Genomic DNA, 23,210 nt, shown 5'->3' on the forward strand with positions numbered 1-23,210 from the left:
GACTGAGCACTCATGGAGTAAGTAAAACCCATGAATTTACAGGAGACTCCATGGGAAAGGATTTGGGATGTCTTTTACTCTGAGACAGGGAAACCGAGGCCCACACAACTGCAAATATCTTTTCTGCTCGACAACTTAGACATCAGTAAGAAGAGCACAGGACCAGAGAAGGTTTGAGAGATGAGGTGACACTTGGCTGAAGCCAAAAGGTTATTAAGCAAAAGAATGGAATTTGTTGGTTCTGTGTGTTATTTTTGGTTTGCATTTGTTCAGGTTGGTTTGTTGAGTGTCACAGTGAGAGGGACAGGGTTGAAGACCTGACCAAAAGGAAGGAGGACGAGAAGGGAGGGCACAGAAAAGTTGGTGCTCAGTAGAGAATGGAAGCTCCTGAGTACCCATCCAATGGCAAAGGGCACAGGGACCGCCCCAGCCGGGTACAAAGGGGATACAAAGATTGCCATTTTCTCAGAGGGTGTGTGTGTGTGCTTGGCTCTCAGGGAGGGAGACATCCCCAGCTCAGCTGAATCCTTACTAAGAAACACTTTTCTTTTGCTTTGATGATTTTGTTCCTTTTCATTGTATTTAAAAGTTAGTGTGTTCCAAAGAGAGGAAAAGGCAAAAATAAAAAGACAAATGAGCTGAAAATAAAAAGACAAGTGAGGTGAATGCTGAATGAGGATAAGTTTCAGTTATTTTCTCAGCAACTTGGGTAAAAGTAGAGTTGGTATCTCCTTTTTCAGTGGCCTTTAAATGGGTGCTTTCTTGTCATTACTGCGATCTTATTTCATGCCATTGCAGAGGCACGTCTGGAATGACACAACAACAGCAAATGCTTCTGGAGCAGAGACATTGCTTGGAGAAAACTCTGCCCTGCTTTGTCTGCCTTCTCCAGCCACACTGCTGTCACTGCAGAGACACAAGCAGGTCTCCTCTGTGACTTCACAGCAGACACATTCTGCTGAAGGGAGTGGCTGCAGCACACTGTCCCTTAGCTGTGCCCTTCCCTGAGGTGTTCCCAAGGCTCCTCTCCAGGACAATCCTTTACCTGGATTGTGTTCCATGTCTCTTGCTTCCAATTTCCTACTCAACAGCCCACCTCAGTCACCTACCCATTTGGACTGTGCTTTATACCAAGCTAGTCCTGCCAGAAAAGCAGCTTTAAACACACCTCTGAGTAGGCACTGATCCAGACAAAGCACATCCATTCCCCTCTGCCCAGAGCCAGTCTCCTGTACATCTGGCAGCCTGCAAAATCTAACACCCCGTCAGGGTCCAACACATTGTTCCAGCCCAAAGCAGAAATGCAATTTGTTGTGTTCAATCTGAAGTAATTCCTGCAGATCCTTGGCCTTCAAAGGCCAACGCTGCCACTCTGCAGCGAATCCTGTGACCCCGAGCATTTGATGGTGACCACACCAAAGTAAGAGGTGGCTCCTTCAGCAGCAGAATGGCAAAGGGCAATTTTGGGTCTCTGTGTCCCCAGCCTTCCTCCCATTGTTTTAGCAATGGCAGCTGCACTCCAGCACACCCCAGCAGCTTCAGCAGAGGGTATTTGTGTTGCCTTAGTGCAGATCAGGACTCCCAGCCCACCACTCCCAGCACTTTGCAATGACAGCAGGACCTGGACACTGAGGTATTTTGCTGGAGGCAAGCCTGTCACAAACACACACCCTCTTCAAACTTCATGTGAAACAGAAAGGAAACGAGCAGGAAAAGGCTACCTTTGGGCGAGTCTCACTCCTGTCTAGAAATGGGCCAATTCTGGGCAGAATACTCCCCCCAGTGCTGGCCTCCTTCTTCCTGCTGAGAAACTTCTCCCTCTGGAACTTAGGGGGAAGCAGCTGAAAGGCAAAAGTAAACCAGCTAGAGCCTCAGAGTTGTGCTTGTTCAGAAAGGCTTTTCTTGAACAAGTGGCACTGGTGAATAACTTGTGATCACAGCCACTAGGACATTCCTGGAAGCCCTGGGGGTTTCCTGCTGAAATACTTAGCATCAGTGAATTAATACAATTAATAATACAGAGTGGAACACACATACTCCAGCCATATGGCTCTGTCCCATTGCCTTCTCCATGATTGGATGGGACATGGTTGGGGATTTCTGCTCTTTGGGCATTTGTTTCCTCTTACGTTTCATTGGACTGAGGCAGTGACCTTTCCAGAGAATGGGGAGGAGCTCTCCAGAACTGCCTGAACTCCATCCCTGCACAACGCTCAGAACTCACAGCAAGGAGATATCGCTGCTGGATGAGTCCAAGAGATGCAAGAAGGGAACACTGTACCAAGAGTGAGGTGCACAGGAATGTGTCCAGGTTTTAGTTCTCCCTGTTAATTGTTTTCTCTGTCTGGGCTGACAGAGCCCTCCACAGAAGAAAACAGAGGCATCTCCTTGACAGAGCCTCAGCAGTGGGGCATCTTCAGCCAAGTGAGCTGCAGACAGCAAGGGACCTTTGTGGCCCTGGCTCCAGCGCTGCCTGCAGGGCTGCATCTGTGCCCACACAGGAGCTGGGAGAGAACAGCTGCTTTGGAAGCTCTTCCAGCTGGGACCAGCCGTGGCTCTCAAGGCTTTGGGCAGAGTTTGAGCTTCCCCCCACCACATGCCCAGGTGCCCAAGGGCAGGATGGTCAGAGCAGCACAGGTGAGTGCCCAGCCTGACAGAAGGAATTCCTGTGGCAAAGGGAAAGGGACAGAACACATGCTCAGGCCTTCAGCTGTGCATTGGTTTCACTTGGCTCTGCTGGCACAGCCAGGCAAGACACAGCTGAAGCATCCCACAGTGTTCCCTATTGCACCAGGACAGCCCCAGCAACAGCAGCACAGCACAAAGGGCTGGGCAGGGGCTCTGCAGCTTCACAGCACTGCTGGACAACAGGGGCAAGGAGAGCAGGGACACCAGGGCAGTGCCAGCCTTAACACAGCCCCAGTGGGTACTCACAGTATGAGGCTTCAGCCCTTCCCTGGACAAAAGACGAGGTGTTGGTGTCTTCTTTGGCAATCCAGACGCCATTTCCAAGGGACGATGTCGCAGGTGAGCGACAATGCCTCAACAAAACTGGAAGGAGCAACAATGGAACTCTGAAAATCCACAACCCAATTCATGGCAGCTTCAAGGCATATTCTGGTGCTAAAAATGGTACATTACTTGAAAGTAGCTAAGTGCTTGTTTGGTGTAAGTAGCTAGTATAGTTAGGCCACTAGTTGGACTTTATTTGAACTATATGGCTACCTTGTGCAATTCAAAGTTAGATCATACTGAAACCTGGAGCTAAAAATCTGAACATTAATAACAGTTCGAAGAGACAAAACTGTAGCCTAAATATTACTCAAAAATAGCTAGAGTGGGCCTCCTCTTCTTTAGGCTAAAGCACCCTTGCTCTATCAGCTGCTCCTCACAGCTGAGAGACTAATGAGAGACTGGAATGTTATGGCTAATGGCTTAAATATCATTATAAAGGACTTTCTGTCCATTGTGACAAAACTGTATAAAGAAGCTGCGACCACCCAAGCCCACCCCTCCTGACTGGAACTTGGCACTGTGAGTTAAGCTGCCTAAGGGAACTTGAGACAAGATCAAGGTGACACTATTGTCCCATTAGCTCAGGTCTGGGGAGAAGTAAACAAGGCTGAGGAGAAAAACCTATCCACAACAAAGCCAAACCCAGCAGCTGTCCTGAAAATCAGCTCTGTCTGGGTTCAGGCTGGGGAAGTCATAGCCATAGACTCTTCTGCTGAGGCCAGGTTTGCACACAAACCTCCCAGCTAAGACCTCCACAGTGCCTCCAGACCCATTCCTGAGGCCTTGCACCAGACGACTGCAGGGCATGCAAAGCAACACAACAAATCTGAAAATCCAGAACCCAACTCATGGCAGACTCAAAGGATATATGGGTGCTAAAGATTTTATATTATTTGAAAGTAGCAAGAGACACATTCCAACTTGCCCCACCCCTGGGAGGTACCTGGGCAAGGTATCACCTTGCCCAAATCTGCATTAACCCAGTGGAGTCTTACATTTTGCCAGACCTCACCACAGAGAAGACCAGAAGAGGATTTAATGGTAGGCCAATGGGATCCATGGAATGGTGATATTTTCTACTAAATCTCTCTCTGTCACTCTCTTTCTCCTCCCCCCCTTCCCAACCTCCATTCCACTCCCACTTTTTCTTTTCTTTCTCTCTCTTTCTCCCTCACATTTACTGTTCCATAAAATCCAGACCATTGGCTTTGGCATATGGTCTCGTCTGCACCTCAATACAGAGGCATCTCCCTAAAAATTTTAAAACCCAGATGATAAAAACCCACTGAAACTTGAACAGAACTCATTCACCTTTAAGCAGTTTAAGCAGTTACTATAGGGAAAAAATGTATAGACTACTATCTTTAGAAAATGTTGCACTTCTTCAGTAAAAAAAGCACAATCAGTAGTCCATTTATTGTTCATCCTCTCAGGTGTACATGTCACTGAACTACTGCGCCAGAAGACTGGCATGATCACATTCTCTGTATCCCTTTGGCATTCTCTTTCAGAGCACAGATGAAACAAAACCAAAAAGTTCAACTTTAGTCGGTCTTTACCTTCAAATGAAATTCAGGACTCCCTAGCAGACACCAGTGTTCTGCACGCTGCGGAGCTTTTCGCAGAGGCCAATGCTCTGCACCTTTAGCAATTCTCTACGCCGACAGTTCCCCTGGCGAATGGCCCGGTGCAGCCGCCTGCAGGAGCCCAGGCTGCGCACACCCAGCCAGGGCCGCGCTCTCAGGCAACTGAGGCCGCGCCGCTGTCACAGACGCTGAGGGCCCGGGCGCGGTTACCGGGCAACCGCGGCACCGAGTGCGGGGCCGGGTGGGGCCGGGCTGGGCCGCAGGGATTTGCAAAGGAGATTGGCACTGCAGCGACCGACTGCAGTTTGGGGCTTCCCAAGAGTCTTTCTGTAACTAATGAAAGGTTAAAATGTGGTGACGAAGGCACCTATGCCAGGTCTGTACATTGCTCTTTGCAGCACTAGTATCCGACCCTGGCTGGAACAGCAGGAGGGGCTGAGGCAGCAGGGAAGGGGGCTCAGCCTGGAGGAAAGGAGGCTCAGGGGGGACCTTCTGGCTCTGCGCAACTCCCTGACAGGAGGGGACAAGAGGCTGCTGCAAGTTCAGGCAGCGCCGGAGCCGCCTGGCTCCCCCTCTCCTCCCCCGCTCCGCCTCTTCCTCCCTCCCTCCTCCTCCTCCTCCTCTCCCGCAGCCCTCGCAGCCCCTGGGAGGGGCGGGGATGGAGCCGGAACAGGTCGGAACGCAGAGAGGCCTGGGGAGATGCCAGGACTGGGAGTGACTGGGCTGTACTGGGATCATCCTGGGAGCAGCTCCTGGGTGACTGAGTTCTACTGGGATCATCCTGAGATCACACTGGCAGGGAGGAGGAGCAGCGCGATGGCTCCAGCACTGGGGCTGAGGGCGCTCCTGGGGGGCCAGGGGCGAGTGGGACCCCTGGCACCGGGACCCTGAACCGCCACTGCCAGCACCGGGACCCCCCTGCTCCCCTTAGCCTGCACAGGGACCCCCTGAATCCCCCTGTTGTGGACATCAGGACCCTCTGCTCCCCTTTTCCCGGGCATCCCATGGCTCCCAGGCTCCAGACTTGGCGTAGGCTTGACTCTGGGACAACCTGGAGCGCCTTGGTCTCCCATTCCTGCCTTTCCCAGGCACACCTTTCTGCAAAAACAGAGACCCCCTGAACTCCCCCTTTCCGAACATCCCGGGTGTCCTCACTCTGGTCCCCACTTTTAGGGAAACCCTGGACTCCCCTTTCCTGGGCTCAAGGACCCCCTGGTACTCCCTTCTACCTCTCCACGTCCCTGTCCACCCCACCCATGACCCTGAGACCCCCTGGCACCCCCATTCCTGAGAACCCAGACCCCCCTGCATCTCTTCATCGAGCACCACACCAACGTTTTCCTCACCCCCCACCTCTCCCAGCCCCCAGCCCCACCCTTCTCTCTTCCCACAAGTGCAATTGACTGAAAACAAATGTGACAGAAAGGAATAATTTTGCACCTTTTATTTACTATTGAAATACAATTTCCTCCCTTTCTCACAAATCTCCTCTCTGTGTCATTCAGCAGGGCTGTCAGAAAGTCCTTAATTCTGAGTGGGTGTTCCAAGCTGCAGCCACAAGGAAACAGAGAATGGGGATTTTCCTGCTCCTGGGAAGTTTGACATCCTCAGCTGAGGAGAGGAGGAGTCACCGGAAGGAAAGGGCAGCTGGGCTTCCTCTTTCCACAGGGAAGAGGGGGGGAAAATCTCTCATCCTGTCTGCATCTTCTCCCACAGGGATATGAGGGCTGATCCCAGAGCCCTAAGGGTCACAGTCAGGGCTGCCCTCAGGGAATGCTTGCCTGGTATGGAGGGGCAGTGTGCGAGCACCTGGATCTTGGGGCACCCAGCTGCCCCTCATGTTTGGAGGTGCCTGAGGAGGGCTAGGATGATGCCAGGGACATCCTGCAGTGACATCCCCTCTGTCCCGCTCTGGATGAGCTTAGTCCCAAACCTGACCCTGATTCTGGTCTCAATCTCACTCCACGTTTACACACACACACAGTTCTGTATTTAATCACATCCCAATTCCAAACTTGTCTAGCCCCAGACCACAACCCAACCCCAGCCCAAAGCCAATCCCATGTCTAGCCTTAACCCCAATCCCAGCTCTAATCCAAATCTCAGCCCCAACTCCAACCCAGCCCCAATTCCAGCCCCTTCCTAAATCCTCAGCCCCAAACCAAATCCCAGGTTCTGCCTTTCTGGGGGTTTGCGGGTGTCTCTGTCCCTCTGACCCCGATGATGTTTGGGTGGGGTCACACCAGGGCTGAGAGGGACAGAGACTGCCCCGACCTCCGCAGGTGTGAGAAGGTTGGAGAGCCCTCCCAGCCCCGAGCACCCTCATCTGTGAGCAGCACCCCTGCCGTGTCCTTTCTCCGGTGACAGCACAGACATTCCTCTGTGCCCGGGTCCCTGCCAGTCCCGCACACGGCGCTGCTCTGCGGCAATGGGGACACGGGAAACGGTGCCCGTTGTGTGTCCCCTTTGTGTTGCTTTGTGTCCCCCCATGTCCGGCTGTGTTCCCCCGGCCAGGTAGCTGCTCTGGCCCGGGATGGCCGGGCCCAGCCGCCGGGCCTCGCCGGCAGCGGGCAGGAGCCGGCCCGGGCTGCGGGACACGGCGGGGCTGCCCAGCTGGAAAGCAGCTCTGGCTCCTGCCAGGGAGCTGTGGGCAAGGGGCTGCCGGATGTGCGGGAGGAAAGCCGCTGGGCCGGCCCCTAACGCTGCCCCGCAGAAAGGAAGGGGAGGAGGGAGCTGACAAATGAGCTCGGAATGTGGCAGTGCAGAGATGAAGGGACAAGTGCCCTTGGCGGCCGCGGGTCGGGGCCAGCCCTCGGGCACGGCTCTGAGCGTCTCCTGAGCCGGCATGAGGGCTGCCTGTAAGGATTGCAGGCAGCAGCCGAGAGCAGCAGCGCCGGCAGTGCCAGCCGGGCCCCATGGCCATCTGCCCGTGCCTTCGCAGCCCGTGAGGGCCGCGGGCTCTGCAGCGCGGCTCCTGCTCCCACAGCCGGCCTGGAGCCTCAGGGCTGCCCCGCAGGCTGCGCGGGAGCAGCAGCGGCCTCAGGGCCTGGCCCGGGGCTCGATCTGCTCAGCCCGGGGGCAGAGCCACAGCAGGAGGGAAGGAGCTGAAGGAGCACCAGGGAGCCCGGGGAGAGACAGGCTGTGAGACAAGGCTCTGCCCGTAATTTTAACAGTTTTTATTAACCTAATAACTATATACAACTAACTTAGTTATTATATACAAGTAAAAAGTCAAGTTCCTTATGACAGTTGTCACAGGTGTTTCTCGCTTCGGACAAGATGTCCCAGGCCGAGCATTGGGCGCTGAGTCCTTTCCAGCTGGCCGGGGCCTGTTGATGTCTGGCGGGGCTGGAGAGGCTGCTTGAGCCCTGGGGCCCATGAGACCTGTCGAGGAGCTGTGCCTGGCTGGTGCTCTCCTGAGGCGGCAGGGCCTGGGTGGTGAAGGACAAGGGTGAGCCGCCACAGGTGCTGGCCCCAGCGCACCAGGACTCAAGGTCTTGTCCCACACTGGGCATGGCCATTCTCCCACGTAACTCCAGCTCCAAGCTCAGTTGCCCCATGTGCCAGTCCTCCTGCTCCATTCTGCCCCTTCCTTCTTACCCCAGACGCAAAATACCCATGCCACATTACCCAGCTCACTACACACTCATCCCCCAGCTAGCACCCTGCAGATAATCAGCCCCCTGTCGTCACTGACCCCCTCGCCCTGACAGGGCCATATCTGACGCATCCTGTGTCCTGATCACCGTGCGATGCTGGTCATTACGGCCCCTCGAGATGTGTCCATCACCGTGCAGCAGGGTCACACTAGGCTGAGGAGGAGAGGGCAGCTGGCTGCAATGCAGGGCCCAATCCAGCACCCCCCAATAATCCTCCCAACCCAGGTCTCCCTGGGGACTGAAGGCACAGATTCCTCCTGGATAGTCAGCAATGCTTAAAGCCTCAGTCACCATTCTGTGTCTCTACCTTCACACCTACCTTGTTGTGGTGTACCAGGAGACGCTGCAGCTGTGCACTTGTATGTGGGGAAGTCTTGATGTTCTGCATCGTGAAACTGCTGCTTTGATGGTCCCCAGAGATCTGAGGCATACGGGGGACACTGGCACAGACCAGTGGCCTCCTGTGGGATGGGACAGAGGAGGCTCAGTGCCCAGCCCTGTGGCATGCAGGGCATCACCCTGCTGTGCCAGGGAGGGCACTAGCAGTGCTGCTTGCAGGGGCATGTCCCTGCCAGCTCCTGTCCACCTGCTGCAGGAGCCCCAAGCCCATCCCACCAGGCTTGATCTGCTGGCTATGTCCCCACAACAAGGTGTGCTGGCCATGGCCATGGCAGGTCCCTGTGCACAGGACACCAGCTGGCAGGAGCTGCGCTGTCCCAGCTGCAGGGATTGGTTTTGGGAACTCCTTTCACAGGAGGCACACAACTCCCCACCAAGCCTGAGCTCAGACTGAAAACAGACACAGCTCATCAGATGTGCTTTCAGCAACCTTGGGACAGAGAGGTGGGCCGGACAGGGCAGTGCAAGGCAAGGAATGCAAAAGCCCCCAGCCCTGGGGCAAGCACTGGCCCTCCACAGCTGCCTTCTGCTCCCCTACGCTGCCCCATCCCCCCAGGCTCCTCTGCCCCAGCCCAGGTGCAGAGCCCTTTTTGCTGTGTCAGGGCTACCCTGCACCCCAGGCACGGGGAATGTGTCCTCAGAGCCCTTACCTTTGGCTGGGCGGTGGCTCCTTGCTAGGGGGCATCGGCTGCAAATACAGGAGTTTTTCGGGGTACCTGGGGAGGGCAGGGGTCACAGGTGTGTGGCAGGGGACAACGAACCTGTTCCTGTTGGAGGCAGCACCCCCAAAGCCATGGGATTGTAGCCCATGGCATCTCGCTGCCTGTAGCCCTTGGGATGAGCCCCCACAGGCCCTGCTGATGGGCAGGGCTGCACAGGGGCTCCCCACATCAGCCCCTCCCAAGCAGACACTGTCACCCCTGTGCCCAGCACAGTGGGTCACTGCTGGCACCCATCTCCCCCCATGCCAGCCCTGCTGCCCTCGATGCACTGGTGCTACTCACTGGCCAGGAACCTGCACGCTGAGCATGCGGTCACAGGACAGACACGTGAAAGGGACTGGCAGCTGCCTATGGAGGGTGAGGGAAGAGGGCCAGCTGAGCTCTTGGGGCCACAGGCCTGCAGCACACAGGCAGCAGCTCCCTGCAGCAGCCAGCTGCAGGGCAGGTCATTGCACAGGGTCACGGCCATTGCAGGGTGAACCGTGGGCTGTTGAGCCTGTTTCTCCCCATCCCCAAGGTGCTGGCTGATGCCAGGTGAAGGGCACAGGCACCCATGCCACCATCTCAAGCAGCCCCTGCAGCGCTTTCAGCCCCTCTCTGGCACCAAAGACCCCCCGTGTGCACGGCCAGGAGGGCAGGGCATGGCCCAGCTCAGGGGCATGGTGTGTGACAGCCCTGCCTGGGAGGAGCAGTTCCCATCTCCATTCCCAAAGCCCTCAGAATCTCCATTGCACTCACTTCTTAATCCCAGCGGTGTTTTCACGCAACAGCCTATCCTCGAGTTCCTCCATGCTCCTGTTCCAGGAGTCTTCCAGGTGTTTACGGAAAGTCTTCAGGTCCAGGCGATCCAGCTGTGAACAGGTGCACAGCCTCAGCCAGCTGCTCCAGGATGTGACATGGAGCTCTCCAGGGAAAAGCCTGGAGGGGGATCCTCAGAGGGATGCTGCCGCAGGCTGTCAAGTCCTAAAGGTGCCAGTTCCTCACGGTGGGGACGAAATACCCCTCACCTTGTCTTCAATTGCATTGCTGAACTGCTGCTGCATATTGTTCCAGTGCTGCTCCTGGCCTGAAATCTGGCTCTGCAACTCCTGCATCCTCTCATCCAGCTCCTCCATGTTCTCTTCAAACTGGCTGCAATCGACTTTGCTGTCCAAGGCAGCTTTGTCCGCCTTCTAGCAGAGGGGAACGGCAGGAGAGCGGCGGGAAAAGGGATGAGGAATGCCAGGCAGGGCCAGCGTGTGAGGGGCAGAGGGAGGAGTGCTTCCTCCAGGACATCACGCCCCTTTCAGGGTGCTGTGGCCCCATTTGCCCCATCACCCTGGTGAGCTTGGTCCCACCATGTGAAGGGTGAGAGACCCCATGAGCTCAGGAAATTCCCCCTCCCAAGGGGACAATTTCTGCCACCCAGCCCCCAAGGGACAAGGGGCATTTGTCACCCTGCCTGGGAAGCCCTGGGCTGGCACAGAGGCCCCTTAGACTGTACCATGTCCATGGCAGCCATCATGTCCTGCTGATCTGCTTTCTCCTTCTGCAGCTTCTCCAGAGGCTGGGACAGCATCTTTCAGCACAGAAAGGAACCCATGACACCACAGCAAGGTTGGGGCACACCCCAGAATGTAGGAGCACACTCCTCTCCCCCTGTCTGCACACACTCTGTCCCTGATTTGTCACAAGCCTTCTGCCCAGTTGGGTCTGTCAGAGACGAGCAAAATGGACGACAAACAGGGTGAACAAAAGGGTTGATAGAAGCAATAAGCAAAGCAATGATAAAAAGGATGAGCAGCCAGCAGGCTCCTTCTCCTTCCAAATCCCTTGCAGGACTGAGGCCCTCCTCAACACAACTCCTGTTGCCAGGCAACGCACCCCACTCCACTCCTGGGAGCCAGTGGGTCCCATGAAGTCATAGATTAATGGAGTCTTGGAATGGCATGGGCTGGAAGGGACCTAAAAAATCATCTCGTTTCACCCCCTGTCAGGGACAGGTAAAGGAACATTTTCCACTAGACCTGGTTGCGACAAGATCCCATCTAAGCTGCTCTTGGACACTTCCAGGAATGGGGCAGGCTCTGTTAAGGCATCACCATGCTCACAGGGAAGAATTTCTTCCCAATATCCCACCTATCTCTCCCCTCTGTCATTGTGACGCCATTTCCATGCCAAGCCCTTGTACAAAGTCCACCTCCAGCCCTTTTATAGTCCTTTTAATTCCCATAAAGTGCTCCAAGTTCTCCCAGGAGAGTACAGCCTCATTGTTTTTCTTTTGATCAGTTTAAGATGTGCGTCACATCTGAGCCAGTTCCCCCACTGCTGCAAACCCTCAGCCTGGTTTGGAGCATCCATTGGGATCAGCCTTTGCCAGGGGGGCTGTGCATGAGCCCCTGGCTGAGCTATGGGGTTGTTGGGGCACAGAATCCTTTCTTCTCAGGAGTTCAGGGCAAAAAGTCTCTGTGGGTGAAGCCTTTGGACATTTTCGTCCAAGTCAGGTTTTATGTCAGCTTGACAGTCCATAAAGAAGACAATGACATAATTGCTCCTGCCAATGTCCCCAAGACTGTTGGGGAAGACAGATCAAGTTCTTCCCTTCAATACCTGCCATTTACTATATGTTCTACTTTAGGTGTCCACAGAGCCCCATAATTACCTTGGGCCGCCTTGATTTGTTACTGAGCTCTCAAGGTAGCGCTGACTGTTCCATTAACTGCCACTTTTGCAAAATTTGCTACAGTTTCAGTGAGGTTTCATTGTCCCCTGGGGAATGGCCTGGGGTGACAGGGACAGGGACAACCCTCCCAAGCCCCTCCCAAGCATCTCCCAGGGCGAGAGGCACAGAGACCCCTTGAGCATCTCCTGGGAACTGGACAAAATAAACTTGGCAGAAATCAAACTGAACTCTGCATAAATCACTTTGAAGAATATTTGCTCTTCCCACAAGTAACTTGTGATGGAAATGCAAACAAATCCCAAATATGAATAAACCGACAATCCAAGCATTGATGTGGCAATTCCAAGTTTCATTGGTTCCTGCACAGCTCCAGCTCAGCTGCTGGCAGCTTCTGATAGAAGAAAAGAGAAAATTTGGCCCAATACAGATTATTAAAAGGAAGGGGAAGTTCTGTGTAGCTGCCACAAAGGTAACAGGGATCAAGAGAAAAATGATTCATTCTCACATTTGGCAAAGAACCCAAGCCTGGGAATTCAGGAGATATTCGGGAATTTAGGTACTTGAGCTGGGCTTCTTGTAGGACTTTCAGCAGCCTTGTGTTCCTCACCGTGGGGTGAATGAACCTTGTCAGTCTCGCTGGTAACATTTGCTCCCTTTCCTCCAATGATTTTAACACACTTTTCAAGGAAGGACAACAAAATATTTTCTTTTCACTGGCCACCCACAACAGCCATTTTCCTCATCAGTTCTCCCGTAAGTTGCTCAGAGGAAGCTGCATCCAAGTTTCCAAGAGTTCCTCCAGAGAGAACCACAACCTCCTCAGAGGACGGGAACCATGCTGTTGTCAAAGGCACTCGGGGACAGACAACAGTGCCCTGAACTCACTGTGCCAAAATCATGTCGCAATCTGGTTAAGAAAATTGTTAGAGAGATGCCTCAGCCCCAATTAAGGCACTAACGAGACCAAATCCAAAGTGGATTTTATTGAACAGTAAATGTGAGGTAGAGAGAGAGATGGAAAGAAAGAGAAAAGGGGAGGAGAGCAAGGGAGTGACAGGGACAGAGACCTCCCCTTGAGCAGGTGTAAGAGTCTGTCCAAATTTTCCCTCATCTGCCTCACGATCATCATTTGAGGACCACTGAAGAGAAGATCCCCCCGTCTCCTCTGTAGGAGAAAGTCATATGCCACAAGGCCCTGAGACCTGAGAGCATTGCTAAGCTACTGTTTCCACAGGTGGTGTTTGCTGTATGCTACACTGAGCCCAATGACAAGAAGGGGGCACCGTGCTCTTTTTGCATCAACAGCCTTGGAAGCTGCCCCACCTCTCGGTCTGGCTGGACTTCTCCTGAGTGCTGGAACCCTGCCGAAAACCCCTCTCACTCGTTTGCAACCACCGTGACACACAGACTGAGATGTAAGAAGCCTCTTCATCAAGAGACCAAGACATCAAACCCCCATGTGAGAAAGCCCCCTCTTATACTTTCCAAGGACTGGGACTGAGACCCCCAACCCAGGGGAGGTGTGTGGGGAGAGGCAAGCTGACCAAAGCAAGATGGATGTTGCAGGTGTGAGCATTGGACCACAAAAACAATGGCTCACGCCCACTGCCGAACATGAACTGTGTGTACCCTTTCGAAACACCATTCTTTCCCCAAAACTACCTTTGATTCAGTTGCAAAATTCATTCTCCCTTCCCCCATTGAAAAAGAGTATAATTGGGGTCCAGATGAACTGTGCCTCTGAGATCTCCCCGACGTAACAGGCGGATCCTCAACTGGACTGGACCAAAGGACTTCATCTTTACGTTTGGTAGCTATAGCCCCCTCTCTCTCTCTCTTTTCTCTCTCTTTCTCTGTATTTTTCTCTCCCTTAATCCCTCTATCGCATTTTGCTGTGGTCATTCAATAAAGGTGCATTTGTTTTGATTATTACTGCAAATCCCCCTGTACTGTGTCGGCTTTTTGCACCCTGAGATCAATCCATGAACAATCACGAAACCCGTTCATAAGGATGGATTGTGACACTGGGGTTACTGGGAGCTACCAGGCCCATGCTGGGAGCTCTCTGTGCACACAGTGGGAGGAACTGGGAGCAACTGGGAATGACAGGATGCATGCTAGTGACAACTGGGATGTCCTGGCAGTGACTGGGATAAAACTGGGGGCAGCTGAACCATGCTGAGGTAACTGGGAGTGCCTGGCAATGACTACGAGAATGTTCAGGGCAGCTGGGATATACTGGGAGTGCCTGAGACCATGCAGGCAATGACTGGGACTGGACTAGGAGCGACTGGGAGCCACTGGGAGCGTGCTGCGGGGAACTGGGACCATGCTGGGGGCAACTGGGGGCAAGTGTGAATGACTGCGGCCCTGCTGGGAGAGACTGGCATCATACTGGGAGTTACTTGGGGCTACACTAGGGGCAACTGGGAGAACTGGGAACACACTGGATCAAAGAGGGAGCAACTGAGACCAACTGGAACTGTGCCAGGGGCAAATTGCATCATAATAAAGAATGACTGGGAGCAACTGGGATCATACTAGGAGCAGCTCCTGGGTGACTGAGTTCTACTGGGATCATCCTGGGATCACACTGGCAGTGAGGAGGAGCAGCGCGATGGCTCCAGCGCTGGGGCTGGGGGCGCTCCTTGGGCCCCAGGGGGGAGTGGGACCCCCGGCACTGGGACCCCCCTGCTCCTCTTATCCTGCACAGGGACCCCCTGAATCCCCCATTCTGGACATCAGGACCCCCTGCTCCCCTTTTCCTGGCCATCCCATGGCTCCCAACCTCCAGACTTGCCATGGGCGTCACCCTAGGATGCCCTGGAGCACCTTGGATCCCCATTCCTGCCTTTCCCAGCCCCCAGCCCCACCTTTCTGCAAAAACAGAGACCCTCTAAACTCCCCCTTCCCGAACATCCCATCCCGAGTGTTCCCACCCTGGTCCCCCCTTTTTGGGAAACCCTGGACTCCCATTTCCTGGGCTCAAGGACCCCCTGGAATTCCCTTCTACCTCTCCACGTCCCTGCCCCTGTCTCCTGTCCCTCAGCTGTCCCCTGTCCCTTGGCTCTGTGAGGCCAGGGACAGCAGCAGGACGCAGGGCAGCCCAGGGGGAGAACAACCCTCAGCCCCAGCTGGGCCAGTTCCCCCAGTTCCCCCCAGGTCACTCCCAGCATGGGCCCTGTGGCTCCCAGTCACTTCCAGTTACACTCAGTGTGATCCCAGTATCATCCCAGTCACTCCCAGTATGATCCCAGTATGATCCCAGCATGGTCCCAGCACAGTCCCAGCTGTTCCCATTCACCCCTACCATAGTTCCAGGCACTCCCAGTATGGTTCCAGTCCTTCCCAGTATGATTCCAATATGAACCCAGTCACTCTCAGTACAGTGCCATTTGCCCCCAGTATGATTCCAGTCACTCCCAGATACTCCCAGTATTATTCCAGTAACTTGAAGCTTCCTCTGTGATCCCAGTCACTCCTGGTCTCCCCCAGTATATCCCAGTTGTCCTTAATGTGTTTCCACTCACTCCCAGTTGCTCCCAGTAGTTTCTAGCATTATTCCAATTGCTCATAACCACTCCCAGTAACCTCCAACATGATTCCTGTCACTTCCTGTATATCCCAGTTGCCCCAGCATGGTCCCAGTTGCCCTCAGCCTGTTCCCAATCACTTCCAGTATGATTCCAGAAGGATCCCAGTCACCCTCAGTGTGGTGCCAGTTGCTCCCAGTATGATCCCATTGGTCCCCAGCATGTCCCCATTTCCTCCCAGTGTGATCCCAGTTGCCTCTAGCACAGACCCAGTCCCTCTCAATATGATCCTTCTCTGATGCCATGATGATCCCAGTTGCTCCTAGTATGGTCCTGGTTGCTCCCAGTTGCTCCCAGTCCGATCCCAGTTGCTCCCAGCGGCCCTGTGTTATGCTTTGGAGTGGGAGGAAATTTAGGGAAGTGATGCAAAGTTTTTTGTGTATCTGACAGTCTGTTGAGCTACTGAAAGCTAGACACGCTTTTGTGAAACACACATGGTAAAGATGAAAAAATTCAGAAACTTTTTTTCTTTGTTGGTCAGCAGGGAGCTGCTGGGTTTTGGCTTCTGCTCTGTGTCTGGGCTGGGCTGGGCTGGGCAGTCTTGCTGCAGGCTGGGCTTCTTTTCTATTTTCTGGGCTGCTTGCTGGCTTCTCTCTCCATGGGCTCTGGTTTGGCCGGGCTGGGCTTCAGCAGCTGCCGGGCAAGGAGACAGGGGAGGCTGCGGAGCTTTAGCCAGAGCAGGGCTGGCTGTGGCTGTGAAGATCTCGCTGTCAGGCTGCTTCTTCTTCTTCTTAGCGTGGCTGAGACCAGAGACTTCTGTGGCTGGTGTAGAAAACTAAACACTAACTATAAAGCTGATCTGAACACAACTGAGCCACAGCTTTCTGTTAGTAGTAATTGGTGGGTTAGGTAGGCCTCATGCGTGATGTTAAGTTTTTCAGTACTTCAGTCTTCTTCTGAGTGAGAGAAAAGAACAAAATGCAAGTATATAAAAAACAACATGAAGACACTAAAGTCAATAAAGAAGAAGTTAAGTCTTAGATGAGAGGGCTGAGAAGATGCTTTGTTTTTAGAGCTGAAATCTTCTTGTAAGCTGTAAAGGAGAGGAATAGTGGATTTGTTTTTACTAACAATCTGTGGGTCTGCTCGTAGATAAAAGCAGCTCTGGAAGATAAAAGAAACAATGGGAAGGATTCCACTGATTGATTATTGGAAAAAGATATTTGCTTTTACAAATACACTTTAGGTTTGCAGATAAACAAAATAAGCCATTGAGAAATGAAAGAAACAATGGGGAAGAAAAACCCCTAAACTCCGTAAGAATTAAAAACTAAAAGGGAGGGTTATACATTAGAGGGAAATCTTTGGGAAATCTTCGGTGTCAGGCGTATCAGGGCATCTGTACCTCTCAAGCACCTCAGCCAAGGGGAAAGAGAGAAGGGAAATGTGGCCAGGAAATTAGGATAAAAAGAAGGTTGCATGCTCCAAAATTTCAAGAGATCCCAGGGGAATGCCCCATGGCCTCTCCCTTTATTCGAATAAAGCCAGAAAGGACTCCTCTGTCTCCTTTGTGAACATAAACCTCTGGTGTTTCTGGATTAATTTTCCCAACAAGAAAATACTCCCCCCAGGAGCGCCCTCAGCCCCAGGGCTGGAGCCATCGCGCTGCTCCTCCTCACTGCCAGTGTGATCCCAGGATGATCCCAGTAGAACTCAGTCACCCAGGAGCTGCTCCCAGGATGATCCCAGTACAGCCCAGTCACTCCCAGTCCTGGCATCTCCCCAGGCCTCTCTGCGTTCCGACCTGTCCCGGCTCCATCCCCGCCCCTCCCAGGGGCTGCGAGGGCTGCGGGAGAGGAGGAGGAGGAGGAGGGAGGGAGGAAGAGGCGGAGCGGGGGAGGAGAGGGGGAGCCAGGCGGCTCCGGCGCTGCCTGAACTTGCAGCAGCCTCTTGTCCCCTCCTGTCAGGGAGTTGCGCAGAGCCAGAAGGTCCCCCCTGAGCCTCCTTTCCTCCAGGCTGAGCCCCCTTCCCTGCTGCCTCAGCCCCTCCTGCTGTTCCAGCCAGGGTCGGATACTAGTGCTGCAAAGAGCAATGTACAGACCTGGCATAGGTGCCTTCGTCACCACATTTTAACCTTTCATTAGTTACAGAAAGACTCTTGGGAAGCCCCAAACTGCAGTCGGTCGCTGCAGTGCCAATCTCCTTTGCAAATCCCTGCGGCCCAGCCCGGCCCCGCCTGGCCCCGCACTCGGTGCCGCGGTTGCCCGGTAACCGCGCCCGGGCCCTCAGCGTCTGTGACAGCGGCGCGGCCTCAGTTGCCTGAGAGCGCGGCGCTGGCTGGGTGTGCGCAGCCTGGGCTCCTGCAGGCGGCTGCACCGGGCCATTCGCCAGGGGAACTGTCGGCGTAGAGAATTGCTAAAGGTGCAGAGCATTGGCCTCTGCGAAAAGCTCCGCAGCGTGCAGAACACTGGTGTCTGCTAGGGAGTCCTGAATTTCATTTGAAGGTAAAGACCGACTAAAGTTGAACTTTTTGGTTTTGTTTCATCTGTGCTCTGAAAGAGAATGCCAAAGGGATACAGAGAATGTGATCATGCCAGTCTTCTGGCGCAGTAGTTCAGTGACATGTACACCTGAGAGGATGAACAATAAATGGACTACTGATTGTGCTTTTTTTACTGAAGAAGTGCAACATTTTCTAAAGATAGTAGTCTATACATTTTTTCCCTATAGTAACTGCTTAAACTGCTTAAAGGTGAATGAGTTCTGTTCAAGTTTCAGTGGGTTTTTATCATCTGGGTTTTAAAATTTTTAGGGAGATGCCTCTGTATTGAGGTGCAGACGAGACCATATGCCAAAGCCAATGGTCTGGATTTTATGGAACAGTAAATGTGAGGGAGAAAGAGAGAGAAAGAAAAGAAAAAGTGGGAGTGGAATGGAGGTTGGGAAGGGGGGGAGGAGAAAGAGAGTGACAGAGAGAGATTTAGTAGAAAATATCACCATTCCATGGATCCCATTGGCCTACCATTAAATCCTCTTCTGGTCTTCTCTGTGGTGAGGTCTGGCAAAATGTAAGACTCCACTGGGTTAATGCAGATTTGGGCAAGGTGATACCTTGCCCAGGTACCTCCCAGGGGTGGGGCAAGTTGGAATGTGTCTCTTGCTACTTTCAAATAATATAAAATCTTTAGCACCCATATATCCTTTGAGTCTGCCATGAGTTGGGTTCTGGATTTTCAGATTTGTTGTGTTGCTTTGCATGCCCTGCAGTCGTCTGGTGCAAGGCCTCAGGAATGGGTCTGGAGGCACTGTGGAGGTCTTAGCTGGGAGGTTTGTGTGCAAACCTGGCCTCAGCAGAAGAGTCTGTGGCTATGACTTCCCCAGCCTGAACCCAGACAGAGCTGATTTTCAGGACAGCTGCTGGGTTTGGCTTTGTTGTGGATAGGTTTTTCTCCTCAGCCTTGTTTACTTCTCCCCAGACCTGAGCTAATGGGACAATAGTGTCACCTTGATCTTGTCTCAAGTTCCCTTAGGCAGCTTAACTCACAGTGCCAAGTTCCAGTCAGGAGGGGTGGGCTTGGGTGGTCACAGCTTCTTTATACAGTTTTGTCACAATGGACAGAAAGTCCTTTATAATGATATTTAAGCCATTAGCCATAACATTCCAGTCTCTCATTAGTCTCTCAGCTGTGAGGAGCAGCTGATAGAGCAAGGGTGCTTTAGCCTAAAGAAGAGGAGGCCCACTCTAGCTATTTTTGAGTAATATTTAGGCTACAGTTTTGTCTCTTCGAACTGTTATTAATGTTCAGATTTTTAGCTCCAGGTTTCAGTATGATCTAACTTTGAATTGCACAAGGTAGCCATATAGTTCAAATAAAGTCCAACTAGTGGCCTAACTATACTAGCTACTTACACCAAACAAGCACTTAGCTACTTTCAAGTAATGTACCATTTTTAGCACCAGAATATGCCTTGAAGCTGCCATGAATTGGGTTGTGGATTTTCAGAGTTCCATTGTTGCTCCTTCCAGTTTTGTTGAGGCATTGTCGCTCACCTGCGACATCGTCCCTTGGAAATGGCGTCTGGATTGCCAAAGAAGACACCAACACCTCGTCTTTTGTCCAGGGAAGGGCTGAAGCCTCATACTGTGAGTACCCACTGGGGCTGTGTTAAGGCTGGCACTGCCCTGGTGTCCCTGCTCTCCCTGCCCCTGTTGTCCAGCAGTGCTGTGAAGCTGCAGAGCCCCTGCCCAGCCCTTTGTGCTGTGCTGCTGTTGCTGGGGCTGTCCTGGTGCAATAGGGAACACTGTGGGATGCTTCAGCTGTGTCTTGCCTGGCTGTGCCAGCAGAGCCAAGTGAAACCAATGCACAGCTGAAGGCCTGAGCATGTGTTCTGTCCCTTTCCCTTTGCCACAGGAATTCCTTCTGTCAGGCTGGGCACTCACCTGTGCTGCTCTGACCATCCTGCCCTTGGGCACCTGGGCATGTGGTGGGGGGAAGCTCAAACTCTGCCCAAAGCCTTGAGAGCCACGGCTGGTCCCAGCTGGAAGAGCTTCCAAAGCAGCTGTTCTCTCCCAGCTCCTGTGTGGGCACAGATGCAGCCCTGCCGGCAGCGCTGGAGCCAGGGCCACAAAGGTCCCTTGCTGTCTGCAGCTCACTTGGCTGAAGATGCCCCACTGCTGAGGCTCTGTCAAGGAGATGCCTCTGTTTTCTTCTGTGGAGGGCTCTGTCAGCCCAGACAGAGAAAACAATTAACAGGGAGAACTAAAACCTGGACACATTCCTGTGCACCTCACTCTTGGTACAGTGTTCCCTTCTTGCATCTCTTGGACTCATCCAGCAGCGATATCTCCTTGCTGTGAGTTCTGAGCGTTGTGCAGGGATGGAGTTCAGGCAGTTCTGAGAGCTCCTCCCCATTCTCTGGAAAGGTCACTGCCTCAGTCCAATGAAACGTAAGAGGAAACAAATGCCCAAAGAGCAGAAATCCCCAACCATGTCCCATCCAATCATGGAGAAGGCAATGGGACAGAGCCATATGGCTGGAGTATGTGTGTTCCACTCTGTATTATTAATTGTATTAATTCACTGATGCTAAGTATTTCAGCAGGAAACCCCCAGGGCTTCCAGGAATGTCCTAGTGGCTGTGATCACAAGTTATTCACCAGTGCCACTTGTTCAAGAAAAGCCTTTCTGAACAAGCACAACTCTGAGGCTCTAGCTGGTTTACTTTTGCCTTTCAGCTGCTTCCCCCTAAGTTCCAGAGGGAGAAGTTTCTCAGCAGGAAGAAGGAGGCCAGCACTGGGGGGAGTATTCTGCCCAGAATTGGCCCATTTCTAGACAGGAGTGAGACTCGCCCAAAGGTAGCCTTTTCCTGCTCGTTTCCTTTCTGTTTCACATGAAGTTTGAAGAGGGTGTGTGTTTGTGACAGGCTTGCCTCCAGCAAAATACCTCAGTGTCCAGGTCCTGCTGTCATTGCAAAGTGCTGGGAGTGGTGGGCTGGGAGTCCTGATCTGCACTAAGGCAACACAAATACCCTCTGCTGAAGCTGCTGGGGTGTGCTGGAGTGCAGCTGCCATTGCTAAAACAATGGGAGGAAGGCTGGGGACACAGAGACCCAAAATTGCCCTTTGCCATTCTGCTGCTGAAGGAGCCACCTCTTACTTTGGTGTGGTCACCATCAAATGCTCGGGGTCACAGGATTCGCTGCAGAGTGGCAGCGTTGGCCTTTGAAGGCCAAGGATCTGCAGGAATTACTTCAGATTGAACACAACAAATTGCATTTCTGCTTTGGGCTGGAACAATGTGTTGGACCCTGACGGGGTGTTAGATTTTGCAGGCTGCCAGATGTACAGGAGACTGGCTCTGGGCAGAGGGGAATGGATGTGCTTTGTCTGGATCAGTGCCTACTCAGAGGTGTGTTTAAAGCTGCTTTTCTGGCAGGACTAGCTTGGTATAAAGCACAGTCCAAATGGGTAGGTGACTAAAGGTGGGCTGTTGAGTAGGAAATTGGAAGCAAGAGACATGGAACACAATCCAGGTAAAGGATTGTCCTGGAGAGGAGCCTTGGGAACACCTCAGGGAAGGGCACAGCTAAGGGACAGTGTGCTGCAGCCACTCCCTTCAGCAGAATGTGTCTGCTGTGAAGTCACAGAGGAGACCTGCTTGTGTCTCTGCAGTGACAGCAGTGTGGCTGGAGAAGGCAGACAAAGCAGGGCAGAGTTTTCTCCAAGCAATGTCTCTGCTCCAGAAGCATTTGCTGTTGTTGTGTCATTCCAGACGTGCCTCTGCAATGGCATGAAATAAGATCGCAGTAATGACAAGAAAGCACCCATTTAAAGGCCACTGAAAAAGGAGATACCAACTCTACTTTTACCCAAGTTGCTGAGAAAATAACTGAAACTTATCCTCATTCAGCATTCACCTCACTTGTCTTTTTATTTTCAGCTCATTTGTCTTTTTATTTTTGCCTTTTCCTCTCTTTGGAACACACTAACTTTTAAATACAATGAAAAGGAACAAAATCATCAAAGCAAAAGAAAAGTGTATCTTAGTAAGGATTCAGCTGAGCCGGGGATGTCTCCCTCCCTGAGAGCCAAGCGCACACACACACCCTCTGAGAAAATGGCAATCTTTGTATCCCCTTTGTACCCGGCTGGGGCGGTCCCTGTGCCCTTTGCCATTGGATGGGTACTCAGGGGCTTCCATTCTCTACTGAGCACCAATTTTTCTGTCCCCTTCCTTCTCGTCCTCCTTCCCTTTGGTCAGGTCTTCAACCCTGTCCCTCTCACTGTGACACTCAACAAACCAACCTGAACAAATGCAAACCACAAATAACACACAGAACCAACAAATTCCATTTTTTTGCTTAATAACTTTTTGGCTTCAGCCAAGTGTCACCTCATCTCTCAAACCTCCTCTGGTCCTGTACTCTTCTTACTGATTTCTAAGTTGTCGAGCAAAAAAGATATTTGCAGTTGTGTGGGCCTTGGTTTCCCTGTCTCAGAGTAAAAGACATCCCAAATCCTTTCCCATGGAGTCTCCTGTAAATTCATGGGTTTTACTTACTCCATGAGTGCTCAGTCAGTGCCCCAGAGCTCTGTGACCGCATGGGCAGAGGGCTGTATTTTAGGAAAGTGCTGCCTGGCATTCTGGAGAAAGAAACCTGGAGAAATCCATGCCAGAAGAGCAGCTTGGCTTGAGCCTGCTCTGTGTGGCCCAGCAGCTGTGGATCAGCTCAGAGCAGAGGTGGGTGAGCCCCTGTTTGCCCTGTGTGGGCTGGGCAGACGTGCTCCCCCAGAGTCTGTACTTCACTGGGGATCAGTGGAAGATTCTCCTGCATGAACCTTCCTCCCAGCAGCTGAAGCTCTCCCTGCTCTCTGTCCTCTCCAGCTGCCGTCAGCTGCTCCGAAACAGAGCTGGTTTGGGGTTTCCCCACCAGAGCTGGTATTTCAGAACTTCGTCGCTCGGGAGGTCTCTGAAATGGTGCTGTCTCTCATGAATAAGGACAAGGTAAGTTCTGGCACGTGAAGCTTTAACACTGTGCTGGAAGAGGAGAGTGCTGTCATTCCCTCAGTGTAGAGCAAAGCAAGTTATGTGCTGCAGCACATGCAGAAGAAAATGTCTCAGCACCTTGTTCTG

This window comes from Melozone crissalis, unplaced genomic scaffold (genome assembly GCF_028551555.1).
Source record: "Melozone crissalis strain CALT ecotype California unplaced genomic scaffold, PUWL_Pcris_2 ptg000061l_1, whole genome shotgun sequence".
Classification (NCBI taxonomy): Eukaryota; Metazoa; Chordata; class Aves; order Passeriformes; family Passerellidae; genus Melozone; species Melozone crissalis.